The following is a 12830-nucleotide window of genomic DNA, read 5'->3' as shown; positions in this document are numbered from 1 at the left end:
CTGTGGCTAGTGCATGGCCGAACGCGACGCTGATCGTAGATCAGATGCACAACGGGTAGACGGCAGGGAACGCGCCGGATTCACGTGTATTAAGAAGGCGCGGCTTTTTTTTTTCTTTTTTGATTTCCATGTACGTGCGACTGCGCTCTTCCGTTTCTTTTCTTTTTCCACTTTATTTTTTTTAGTATATCAGATATGACACCTTTGGAGCGTTCTGAGTTGCTCTCGATGGAAGCGATGAGTAGACGAGCCAAGGGGTGGTTATACATGAAGGGGGCTGTACTCGTATCGGCAGCTGACCATGCATGGTAACCCTGACAGCACCGGCTTTAGGAATACGCAATACAAAAGGGAGAGAGAAGTGGTTCTTGTAGGGAAAGGAGGAAAGTCTGGCACTATCTTCTGCAACCCTTGCGGGAGCACGGCTCAGCGCCAGCAGGGGCACCGATATGGGAGTGAAGGAGATAGAAGGAGGGAGAAAGGTAGAGAGTCGCCATGGCAACAGGGAGCAGTCCGGCCTGGAAGGCCCAGTGGCTTCGACCGGAGGAATGAATTGGTGATAGACCATAGCAGGTGGCCCAGCAAAAGCGGAGTTGAGGCGGATCAGGAGGCCCGAGGTGGTGAATCGCCGTTAGGCTATTCGTCTTTGAAGAAATTTCCTAGAGCCTCGCCGAGAGCCTCGACGAGTCGAGGTACTCGATGACACTTAGGAAGGCTGGTAGCTGATTACGACTGGGGAATAGGATGTCTTCCTGTCGTGAACACGGGAGCCCCAGGCGGGAGAACTCCTGCAGAAGTCGGCCCCGGTGCTGCAGGTGAGCAGGGCATGCCAGCAGAAGGTGCTCCAGAGTCTCTGGGTCACCGCAGGAGGCACAGGCTGGCGACGTGGCCTTCCCAAGGCGGTGCCGGCGGGCTGCCGTCCAGTAGCAACCAACCCGCAGTCGGAGAAGCAACGAGGTATCCCTTCGTGGGAGGCCGTGCTGTGGAAGAGGCCGTGGAGGCCGTCCCAGGGGTACCCTTTCGGATGGCAGGCGATGATGTGCCGGCGCAGCCTGTGTCTTGTGATGTCCGCGGCCGTTACAGCAGGGCTGAGGGGGACGCTTGGGCGCTCTTTGCGAGAGTGTCTGCCTCTTCATTGCCCGGGATCCCTACGTGCGCCGGTAGCCAGTGCAGGGATAGCGAGCATCCTGCATCCTGAAAGGCCGCCAGTCTTGAGGAGAGCAGTGCAACTCCAAGGCTAGCCTTGTCGAGGAACAGGAGGGGGAGTGAGAAAGAAGAAAGAAACAAGGGAAGAAATAAATAAAATAACGTAACGCTGCACGCCTTATAGTCAACGCACGTGTCCACGTGTGCTGAAGCGTGCACGGGCACGTTGGTGATCACAACAGACACGCCAGCGGTAGTTCACGCTAGTAGATTTTTCATGATTCGCGGTATGACAGTTTCTTCAAGAAAGACAATGAAATCACATGGCGTACCGTGCAGCGCCTCGAGTTCTTTTATGTCAGTGGCGCGTCATCCGCGCATGATCAGAGAAACAATTGCACTTGCATGCAGTTACATTAATTTATTTAAATACTGCCATCGTCATTGTTGTTGTTAAACTCTTTCTACGTGTTTTCTAATGTTTATATAATTGTAAACAAAAGTTATTGAGGGACAGATGTCCAAATTATATGCTTTGCGCTATTTATGTTTTTTTTTTCGTCAAGTTCGTATCATGCTCTAAGTTCTCGCTAATTAACTTTGTATATCGTGTGCCCCAACTAACGTTAACCAAGCTGTCCAATGAAAAAAAAACTTAAAGAAAGACAAGCACGATATGGACGATACAATTATAAGACCTACGGGGTTTACGGGGAACCTCGTAAAGGTCTTAAAATTGTATCTTGCGTGGTGTTTATGCGTGGTTTTCCTTTTCTTTTCGTTGAACAGTTCGGCTAACGTTACCTAGGACACCCTATATACATTGTCACATTAGAGAGTTTTAGTTTAGGGGACGCAAGCGGCTTGCGTACGCAAAAACTAGGGGCGACGGTACTGCGCATGCGCAGGCCCCTACATCTGGGTCTGCGCATGCGCAGTACCGGCGCCCCTAGTTCTTGCGCGCGCAAGCCGCTTGCGTCCGCTGAACTAATACTCTATTGTATTGCAGTGGCACGCGTCCTTATTTATTTTTCCGGGGACTGCATTTCACCCGACAAAAATTTAAAGTTATCGCTCAGCGCAAGACGCACCTGTATGATCCGGAACTTACTCGAGTGTTATCGTTGCTTCTATCTGTCGTGTAGGTTCTCGCCGAACTTTGCAAGTGTAATCAGATTGTATGCACGACGCGAATAGTATTGTACTTTTGGGGAGGTATGCAATCACCAACGATTACGCTGGAACCTTCGAGGAGTCATGCATAAAAGCCGACGCGCTCGACCCGCAGATCAGATTTCGACGGTCGACGAGTGTGCTCGCTCCTGTCATTGTGCTACTGGTTTCGCTGGACACAGATTCGCCCAATAAACAATTAGCTTTGTGACTTGCGTTGTGCAACTGTGTTTGTTCGCCATCACAAACTTCAACGTGACAATATTAACTTTGGGGCAAACGTATCAACTGCAGAATAGAAGCCGATCAACAATGAGGCCGTAACGCAAGATACTGTGCTTATCACCAGTTTTGAGAAATGTATCCTCAAATTCTTTGGCGAAATCTACACATTCCAATAAAATGTTTTTTATATTATAATAATGGTATAAGGACGACAACGTGACCACGACGACGACGTGAGAACAATCAGATGACGAGACGATGGTATGACGACCACTGTATGGCGACAACTGGATGAAGAAGCGAAAATGACGACGATCGCACGATCAAGACGGCATAGCGACGAAGGTGTGAAAACGGATGCATGAGAGTGTCTGTGTGATGATGACGCAGTAACGACGATGGCATCGCAGCGACAGCATAATTGCGATTGAATGACGACAGCACGATTACGATAGAATGAAGAACAAAAAAATGACGTCGGTGGATCGACGATGGTGGTGTGACGACGACGACACGACGACAATGGGATGAAGATATTGACGTGATGAATGTGGTGGAACGACAGTGTGACAACGATGGCACGACGAATGTATGACGACGATGCAATGACGACGATGGCAAGACAACGCATGAGGACAATGGGATGACGACTAGTGTATGATGACAATGGCGTGACAATTACTGCATCACGAGACGTGTATGACGATGGCATGACCAGAGCTGGAGGGACGATGACGGCATCACGACAACGGTTTGACAACGGAGGCGTAATAGCGCGACTGGCGATGACGGCATGACAAGGGAGCCATAATCGCGATTGAAGGACACTGATTACAATACAATGAGGAAGAGAAATTGACGTCTATAGAACGACGAAGGCGGTATGACGACGACGGCACGACGATGATGTGATGACGTTACTGAAGTGCCGATAATGATGAAACGACAGCGTGGCGACGAAGACATGACGACGATGGCTTGAGGACGACGGCATATGACGAGAGTCGCATGACAAAGCTGGAATATGACGACGATGCAATGAGCGCGACCGCATCACCACTCCGAACACATGCCTAGTGAGTGAGTGAGTGAGTGAGTGAGTGAATAAACTTTTATTGGGTCCAGGAAAACGCGATGAAACGCGCACCCGGCTAATCCCACGACGGGACTGACAGGTCTATACCGGCCCGATCGCGGGCGCGCTGGACGGCCAGGAAGGAACATATGCCTAGTGACCCAGCTTTGTCAGTGGTTGTAGGCACCACTGGGTCGGAGTAGAAGGCGTGACGACGACAGCATGACGAAAGTCAGATCACGAAGCTGGAATAACGACGATTGAACGAACACGGCGGCAACACTATGAAGTTGTGACAACGAATGCATGACGACTGTATGACGACGATGGTATGACGAATGTCGGATGACAAAGCAGGAATGAAGGCGATGACGGCCCGTTCATGTAATAACCCAAACTATTAGACAACTTGGGTGACTGGGTCGGGGTAGATGGCGTGATGACAATGGCATAGCAAGAGTAAGATCACGAGGCTGGAATGACGACAACGACAGCATCGCGACCTGGAGCACATCGGCCCAAGCAGGTAGACAACTTGGGCCGCTCGGTTGGCGTAAGGGGATAGATAGATAGATAGATAGATAGATAGATAGATAGATAGATAGATAGATAGATAGATAGATAGATAGGTAGATAGATAGATAGATAGATAGATAGATAGATAGATAGATAGATAGATAGATAGATAGATAGATAGATAGATAGATAGATAGATAGATAGGCTAAGAATGCTATTCGCATTAAAATCTAGCTGTGCGAACCGGTACTTCCGCTAAAGGGACACCACCACAGTCCTTGCCCGCGCACATCTATCTATCTATCTATCTATCTATCTATCTATCTATCTATCTATCTATCTATCTATCTATCTATCTATCTATCTATCTATCTATCTATCTATCTATCTATCTATCTATCTATCTATCACGCCTCCGCACCAAACGCACAGACCCATCTGATGTGAGTGAGTGAGTGAGTGAAGAAACTTTATTGCAGGTCCGGCGAGGACGCGAACTCGTCGCGCACCCGACTAGTCCCACGTCGGGACCGGCAGGTATAGCCCACCGGCCCGGTCGCGGGCACGCCGGACGGCCAGGATTTGCTTTTCTAGAGCGGGGCTACGCAGAAGCGAGTCTATCTGATGTAACATATTTGCATGTGGTCAGTCACAACTTCGGACTTGAGTGAGTGAGTGAATAAACTTCTATTGTGTCCGGCAAAACGCGATAAAACCCGCACTCGGCTAATCCCACGACAGGACCCACAGGTCTAGCCTGCCGGCCCGATCGCGGGCGCGCTGGACGGCCAGGATTTGGTCCTCAAAGGCGAGACTTCGTAGGAGCGCGTCCCACTCTTTGTCGGTGAACTCTGGTCCCACGAAACGCACTCCGAGAGCATGTGAGACCAAGTAGCAACCTCACCACAGGCCACGCAAGAACAGTTCGGTTAAATCTCAGGATATATGCTGTTATGGGACGCCGGATTTGGGTAGGAGTTAGTTTGCAAGGGTCTGAGCTTGACCGCCTGCGGCCTGTTTAGCTTGGATCGCGAGGCGGCGGGAAAAGCCTTCTCTCTAAGTAAAATAATTTAGTAATTTCATTGTGCGTGATAGGAGCGTCTCTGTGTACGGGGAGAGAGTCGCCCGAAGGGAGGGCAGCGCGGTCGGTAAAACCACGCGCAGCCTCGTGGGCAGACGCGCTCGAGGTTCAGAGGGACCCCCTCAATGGCGCCGACGTGGGCAGGGAACCAAAGGATGGAGTGTGCGGAGCTGTCGCCGTGTTTGGGCGCCTCTCAGAATTTGAACTCGACAGCATCGTAATGTGTCCTTGAAGTAGAGCACCCGGCCACGAGTTATAGATGATGTGTTTTGAACATGGACACACCTTTTCCTTCTGGTTATGTGAGGACAGGACAGTAGAGTACACGACATGTGTATTTGAAGCGCTGATTGGATCGGGTAGACTGAAATACGCCGTCGCGTTCCCGCACCTGCGAGACATCCTATGCAAAACCCAGCTACGTGCAACAACTACCGCCGCCGCAGGAGGATTCCTTCCGCCCGACACGCACGCCTGTACGTGGGCGTCTATTGTGGGAGTGGGAGGTGACAGGAAGAACGCCCCCGGGGGACGCAGAAACGACCGGCGCGTACACGCGCGTACGCTGACGTATTCGCGAGCACGGCGGCGTCAGTCCGGCGTGTGCCGCGTACGCGTGCACATAACTCGGCCCTAAAGAGAAAACCATGCAGCACTGTGGAAGCTATACGTAGGGCCACGGCCGTGTGAGCTGCGGCGAATTTGTGTGGATGCGGCCAGTTACGAAACGCGACAATGACTCGTGATTTGCCGAGTCGTTAGAGTGGGGCCAATTGTGGTTTGTGTGTGTGTGTGTGTGAGCGTGTGATTAAAAGCGCAACAGATTTGAGTGTTAGAGAATGGGTGCCAAGGGAGAGGAAACGGGTGCAAGGAAGGCAGGTGGTGCGATGAGATAGGGAATTTGCAGGCCTATGGATGGAGTCAGCTGACGCGTGATAGTGGTGATTGAGGATCACTGGCACGAAAGCGAGTGAGGCCTTCTTCATGCAGTGGACATAAAATATTACGTTGATGATAATGAAGGTGAGCAGTACAATTTCATCGAAGAAAGAAGTACGAGCTCCTTTCGAGTAGTCTGCCCCTTGTATCCTTGTCGCTTTTCTTTACTCCACATTTCTTTATCCAGAGGTTCACTCTTTTCAAAAAAGGCTGTTTTCGCTTAATAAACAAAGTAAAAGAAACCTTGTACGAAATAACTCTGAGAGAAGAAAAAATGCGGAAGGCGCAGTCTAATGGCCGACATCTACACCAGCGGGGACTTGTTTTTGTCAAGCAAGGACTCCTATCGTTACGATGAGTAGACGACCAGAACACAGCACTCCAGGCCGACCTCTCAGCTTTTCCCTCAAATAAATATTTCTCTTCTCTCTTGTCAATATGTCAATCGTTGTCAAGATGTCAGTCCAATATGTCAACATGTCAATCACCTACCTAGAAAAAATGCAGGCTCGTCACTTGTGCCGCTAAGCACATCGTAACTACGGTTTGTAACCAGCTAATAGGAGAGACGGAGCAGCAGCGATTTCCCCTCGTTACCTACTGCGTACTAACTATAACTGTTTGCTACCAAATAACATCTCACACGCCAAATGGAGTCATTCGAAAACATCGACGTCAAATGTTAAATGTTGCTTTAGTGACAAACGTCAAAGTTTGTGGCGGGTCGCAATTGGTTCACAGTATCGCCACACTGACAGTACAATCTGCGTCTAATTCTACCTTTACTAACTGATGCTACTATATCAACCTATCAGCATACGTGACAACCTTGCGTTGACTTTGCTATCAAGTGCCACGACGAACTTCCTTCAAGAGAGTGTTGCTGACATGCGGAACGGCTCGCCTAGTCCGCAGTGTCCCAGGTTGAAGTCGGATCGAACCGCGCAATGGACGGGACCAAGTGTAGACGACAGACACAGTCCCTCGCCTACACTTCGCCCCGTATTTTGCTGATATGTATGATTGATTGATACACATCCCGAAGGAACTCTGGTTGCTACGGGGCATGCCGTAGTTGGGCACTCGATCGGGATTGATCTTGTCCACCTGGGATTCGTTAACGTGCACCAAAATCTCTCGAGCGTTTTGGCATTCCGCCCCCATATAGAAATGCGGCCGCGGCAGAGTCGAGCCCGCCGCCTTGAGTATATTGCCATAGTCACTCACGCTACCGCGGCGTGTGCCGTCTTTTGGGCTGTTCGATCCCCCTTCAAGACGCACCAACCAGCGCAGTTCAGCACACTCCTACAGTGCTGCTGGCTGCCATGTGATTGGTCAAGCGCGATGAGTAACGCCGATTCAGGAACTCTTCAGCGCCCAAGGTTTTGATGAACTCGGCGTCGGACTGGATGGCGCGCTAAGCTCTGGCTTGCGCGATGCTGCACTCAATTGTGTGAGACAGAATGCACATAGGCGTCGGTTTGCGTTGAACCCGGGCGACCCTGCCCGTGTCGTCCTTAATCTCGCTCTCGCGTGTACTACTGCACACCGCCCGCGACGGGTGCGCGAGCCTTCTTCTGCACCTCGTTTCACTAAAAACATGCAGCTCTGTGGAAACCGCGAGGCGTGCTCGGGCCGGCACGGTTATATAGTCCGCTTGAGAAAATAGTAGAGAGATTTAGATTAGGGCACGCAAGCCGCTTGCGTACGCAAGAACTAGGGGCCACGGTACTGCGCATGCGCAGACCCCTACGTCTCGGTCTGCGCATGCGCAGTACCGTCGTCCCTAGTGCGTACGCAAGTCACTCTCGTCCCCTAATCCAAATCTCTCCAATGCCGAGCATCGCAAGTGCTTAGTTTTTATTAGCTAGCCCCTCCTTTTCGGCAAATAGCCTTTGCTATTTCGAAAAGTACTGGTGTCGTTATAGACTGATGCTGTCAGCTTAAAGTATTAAAGACTGCATGCTTGGAATAGTGACGCGAAGGGACAAAAACATTAACAGAAAAAAACTAAAATAAAAAAGGATTTGGTCAATGCAAGTGCTAATCGCAACTCAAAGGTTTATATGAAAGTTCGCCAATATACAACGAGGGTGAAATCTTTCGTGCATATTCCTTTCTCGTTCAAGTTCATCCTTCTTCAGCATTTATAAAGTTATTGTTCAAATTAGTTGCTTTGCTGCTCACCAGCGCTGACCCGGAGGACCAGTGACTACTGGTGGACCGAGCAAAGCAAGGAAGCCACTCACCTGAGGGCGACATAAGCAAGATCGCCGGCTCTATCTTTTTTAATAAAGCTTATTTCATCATCATCACCATGCCATATTCGCGGACGCGATGTTTAAGCGCTCCTGCAGCGAGCATCAAACTTTCTATGCGGTTGTTTTCTATGTACTGTCGGTGGCAGTTATACTATTGTCAGAGTGGCCCTTTAACACAGAGCATTCGGTACTGAAATTAGAAAGTTTAATTGGGAGAACGAAATGAGCGCTTCTTTGTTGTCTAGCGTCGTCTTTGGGGATATGCTCGTTCTCGCTACTTTCGATTTCAATGTACCATAGCGTTCACAGCGCAACATAGCGATGACCTAGACTTCTATTAAAAGCGGTTATAGTCATCTGTGGTTCGCAATGGTCACGGGGCGCTCCCGCGTCGTCTGCTTAAACCCTTTCTAGAAAGCAGGCGGCATGAGTCCCGACGTGGGACTAGCCGGGTGCGCGACGAGTTCGCGTCCTCGCCGGACCTCCAATAAAATTATTTCACTCACTCACTCGCGGAAGAACACAGCGGTGAGCCAGCGTGCGCGCTCTCCTGATTGGCTTACGCGAGCTCTGGCTTTCCGTGTGCTGCACTCTTTTACCGCAACACCGCGCGCGACAAGCGGGCGCGCGATTGTAAGCGGCTGCGGCGTGTCAGCCGGATTTTCTTTCTACGCAAACCGCGTGCGCTCCAGCACGTGGTGTCTCTGGCCCCACCAGGTACTTCCTGGTAAACCTAAAGTAACGGACCATGAAGAAGGAACAGGACTCAGCTCGTCTAGTCTAGCGGACGAAGTAATGGGTGTGTCTACGTTTAAGGCACCAGAAGCCGGCGGGTCTGTTCTGTAAACGTTGATAGTGCATGGTTTCGTTATTTTTTTTTTTGCTCCAAAGTCGCGGGAGTGGTGGCTCCGCCGACGGCTTGTCACTGTGTCTTCCCTTGTGAGGCAAGCAGACGAGCGATCGACGTTCGGAGGGCGGGTATATAAAAGAAGACGGGAAAGTCTCGAAAACAAGATGGGATGTCGAGAGAGCGGATCAATGCTGAAATGGTCGGAAAAACTACAATGGAAGCGCGCGCGAGTCTGTTAGCGTCTCACTCTCCCAAAGCAAAGACGGGGCAACGAAGGACACCGTGACTTCGCCGACAAGAGCCCCGAAGTGTGAAGCGGTCTTAAGACGGTGTAGGATTGGAGTGCCTTCTGGAAAGTGAGAACAACGGCTGTCCTTAGATCTAATATTTTTTCCTGCGGACAATTATAGAAATTATAAAATGAAGAAGGAGGGGAAAAGGGCTCAAAGCACCGACATGACAAAACAGAGGACGACTTATGGTTATACGTTAAAAATTAAATTATGGGGTTTTACGTGCCGAAACCACTTTCTGATTATGAGGCACGCCGTAGTGGAGGACTCCGGAAATTTCGACCACCTGGAGTTCTTTAACGTGCACCTAAACCTAAGTACACGGGTGTTTTCGCATTTCGCCCCCATCGAAATGCGGCCGCCGTGGCCGGGATTCGATCCCGCGACCTCGGTTATACGTGCATACATTACTCTAGCTTGATGAATGACAGAGAGAGCAAGAAAAATAAAACTATAGCTACTGACAGATATAATGCATTTGCAATTTCCCGATTTGAGCTCTTCGCCGAGAGCGGGCATTTCGTCGCTGTAACGGAGTGGTTCATTCTTGGAGCCCGGCCGGTGCTTTAACCACGAGATACAATTAGACGTGCAGAGTGTGCCGTGACGTTTATACCTCGCATTCCAGAATTCGAGCGCACTGACACAATCCTAAAGTAGTTTAAACGTACGTATTGCTTCAGTTGGTTCGGCCTACTATACCTTAGCGTGACTTCAAAGGGTTTTCTGGGGCCTGGTAAAGAGTATTTCATTGCTAATGCAACTGACAGATGACTGCTTCTTTTTTCGCAGGTGGTTCGTCTTCCGTAGTCTAATAGCGAGGTGCTTAGAAAGATACCAAAAGTCTCAGAGAGACAGACAGACAGACATACAGACAAAAAGTTTTGGCTCTCAGGTACGGCGTACAGTATAATTAGTTTCTATCCCCTCAGCACGAGAGACATGGACTGGCACGAGGCAAAGAGGCCTCCGGTGGGCGCACACTGCACACACCCCCGCGAGGTCACCACAGCGACGTAAAATGGTAGCGCACGTGAGGGGGAGAAAGAGAGGGGTTGAGAGGGAGAAGGCTCCCTGACCCCTGGCGCCCCCCTGCGGCAAGGCGAGACCGCGGAGCAGCAGCGGCGCAGCAAGCGGCCGGCCGCCCTCGCGCCAGCAGCGGTTGAGTCGGCGACGTTTCGCAAGTGGAGAGCGACGCGCACCGCCGCCGGCACCGAGCGACGACGACGACTGAAGAAACATGCTTTCTCCCGGGAAGGACGACGGCGGCGCTTCGCAGGCGCACCACCGCCCGCCGTCGATGCCGATCGGGTGAGTAGACTGCCTCGGATGGCTGCTCGGCCGCCAGGCGAGTGCGTATACCTCCTGAAGTTGAGTGTTCGAACTTGCCGAACAGTGTCTTCTTTGCGGGCCGTTCAAACAGCTGAGAAGTACTCCGACGATCGCGTGATCGACGTGGTTGCGGGCTCGATCGCGTCGCTAGAAGCGCACTGCCTGTACTGTCGACGTCTGAGAAAACGATGAATTTCCGAGCCGCTTGCGACCTTAGCTAGTAAAAAACCGCTCAACACTGTCGTTCGCATCCCAGTAAACCGCATAGAAGGTTGCATTGGCACCCGTGAGAAGTTCTTGGTCGGACCTAAGACACATCCATCCACGAGACGTTCTCTTATATCCGTTTTACAAAGAATCAACGTTACCACAACCGACAAACGGCTGTCTAAATCACGTTGCAACGATATTGCCCATATGTAACAGTATGATATTTGAAACATACAATTAATATTTCATATAGGGCGGACATGTCTGGTTTAATACATTGCATAAATTTTGTGCTGCGACTGCCAGGTACATGCACGACTGTCCAGCATATGCAGAGTATTTGCAGAGCATTTGCTATAATGTATATTAATTTAGCGCAAGATGCTTTGTGACAGATCCAACGGAAAAAACGGCCTCACAGCAAAAACAGATACAATCGCGTGCACACGTACGTGCACGTGCGAAGCACACGAGGAAGTATAGAGAACTCATTCTTCTAGACCTCCTGCCAGGAACAAGTGGCGTATTGAATTAACGTTAGCTTCAAAAGCAAATTGTTTCAGAAAATACGCGAAGATGCTCACCTACGAGCTGCAGGCTTTATAATTTGGACAAAATAAGAAAACGTAATTCTGTCATAGAGAAACTGGAAAATAAAGATCTGGCAGGACAATTATGTGTGGACTGACTGGAAAAGACCTATATGTCAAGTTGTTAAAACGTACATTAGAGGTTGTGACAAAATCTACAGACCGTCGCTTTCTTAACTCAAAGCAACGTACTCTAGACATCCTGAATTTCTCTGGCAAAACCGTACATGCATGTGACGTCTAACATACGTCGTTCTTGGACTTATAAATTAGGACCTAATTCGTACATCGCAGACATTTGGGACTTTCTGGGATATGCTAGAAAAGGCTGGAAGTCCGAATAATAGGCTGCGGAAATACTCTTTCTTAGATCTTGCGGTCCTTAAAGTTGTTGCGGTGATGGTATACGTATCAATGCGAGACTGCTCTCGAAGCTAAAGGTTCAGTAGGCTCTTCTCATGCGTGGCCGCGTCCGCACGAAGTTTACGGGAAGTCCGCGATGGTCGTAAATGGTGTACTCGAATGTATGCGAATCGAATTGGCGTAGAACTTGTATCTTGGGCTGCACGCAACCCAAGAAGACAAGTTTGCAAGGGTTGAGTTTCGATCCTTGATGGTACGACATAATTATTTTCTGTAGTGCTCGCTTGTTATGGTTGTATGAGTGTTTTGTTTTGCACAGACATAAAGACGAAATTACCAGAATAACAATATAATCTGCAACAATGGTTAATCTTGGCCAACAGTGCTAGTTCTCCTTCGCGATACTTATCGAGATAATAATTGTCTACAATGAATGCCCTGCTTCTATCAATGACCGATTTTTAAACTATCGTTTTCCATGTTACATAATGGCTTGCATTGCTGCAATATATTTATCTTCGTGCGTGTCATTTTTGTATTTGTTGTTATTTTTACGTGTGATATGGAACATGTTTGAATTCCACTTAGTGACTTTGTAAACGTTGTATGTGTAACATGTTGTAAATTTTATGCTGCAACCTCATGTACTTGAACTATCAATGGGGGCTGGGCCTTTGTCAGTTGTTGGAAAACACATTTAACCTAATTTCCCTCGGTGTGCAGTGTATACTGTGAACCGGAATAAAACGTTTGTTGCTAAAAAAAAAAATTCGAT

At 49.5% G+C, this 12830-nt stretch overlaps 2 protein-coding genes across 3 annotated transcripts in view; one reads left to right on the top strand and one right to left on the bottom strand.

Annotated features, from left to right (window-relative positions):
- Positions 1-12830, bottom strand: part of LOC142588435 (CD63 antigen-like) — a 57523-nt gene that overhangs the window by 18413 nt on the left and 26280 nt on the right. The gene's annotated exons all lie outside the window — the stretch shown is intronic.
- The window catches only part of LOC142588433 (beta-1,3-galactosyltransferase 1-like), a 27126-nt gene continuing 24962 nt past the window's right edge, over positions 10667-12830 (top strand). The window contains exon 1 of one of the 2 annotated variants that reach the window (XM_075700170.1): positions 10667-10871. The gene's annotated coding sequence lies outside the window, so the exon portion shown is untranslated. The remainder of the gene's footprint in view (positions 10872-12830) is intronic. The other variant, XM_075700169.1, reaches the window with a different exon arrangement.

This window comes from Dermacentor variabilis, chromosome 7, assembly GCF_050947875.1.
Source record: "Dermacentor variabilis isolate Ectoservices chromosome 7, ASM5094787v1, whole genome shotgun sequence".
NCBI lineage: Eukaryota > Metazoa > Arthropoda > Arachnida > Ixodida > Ixodidae > Dermacentor > Dermacentor variabilis.
Note: the sequence above shows the minus strand (reverse complement) of the source record. Positions and strands in the feature narration are given on the sequence as shown.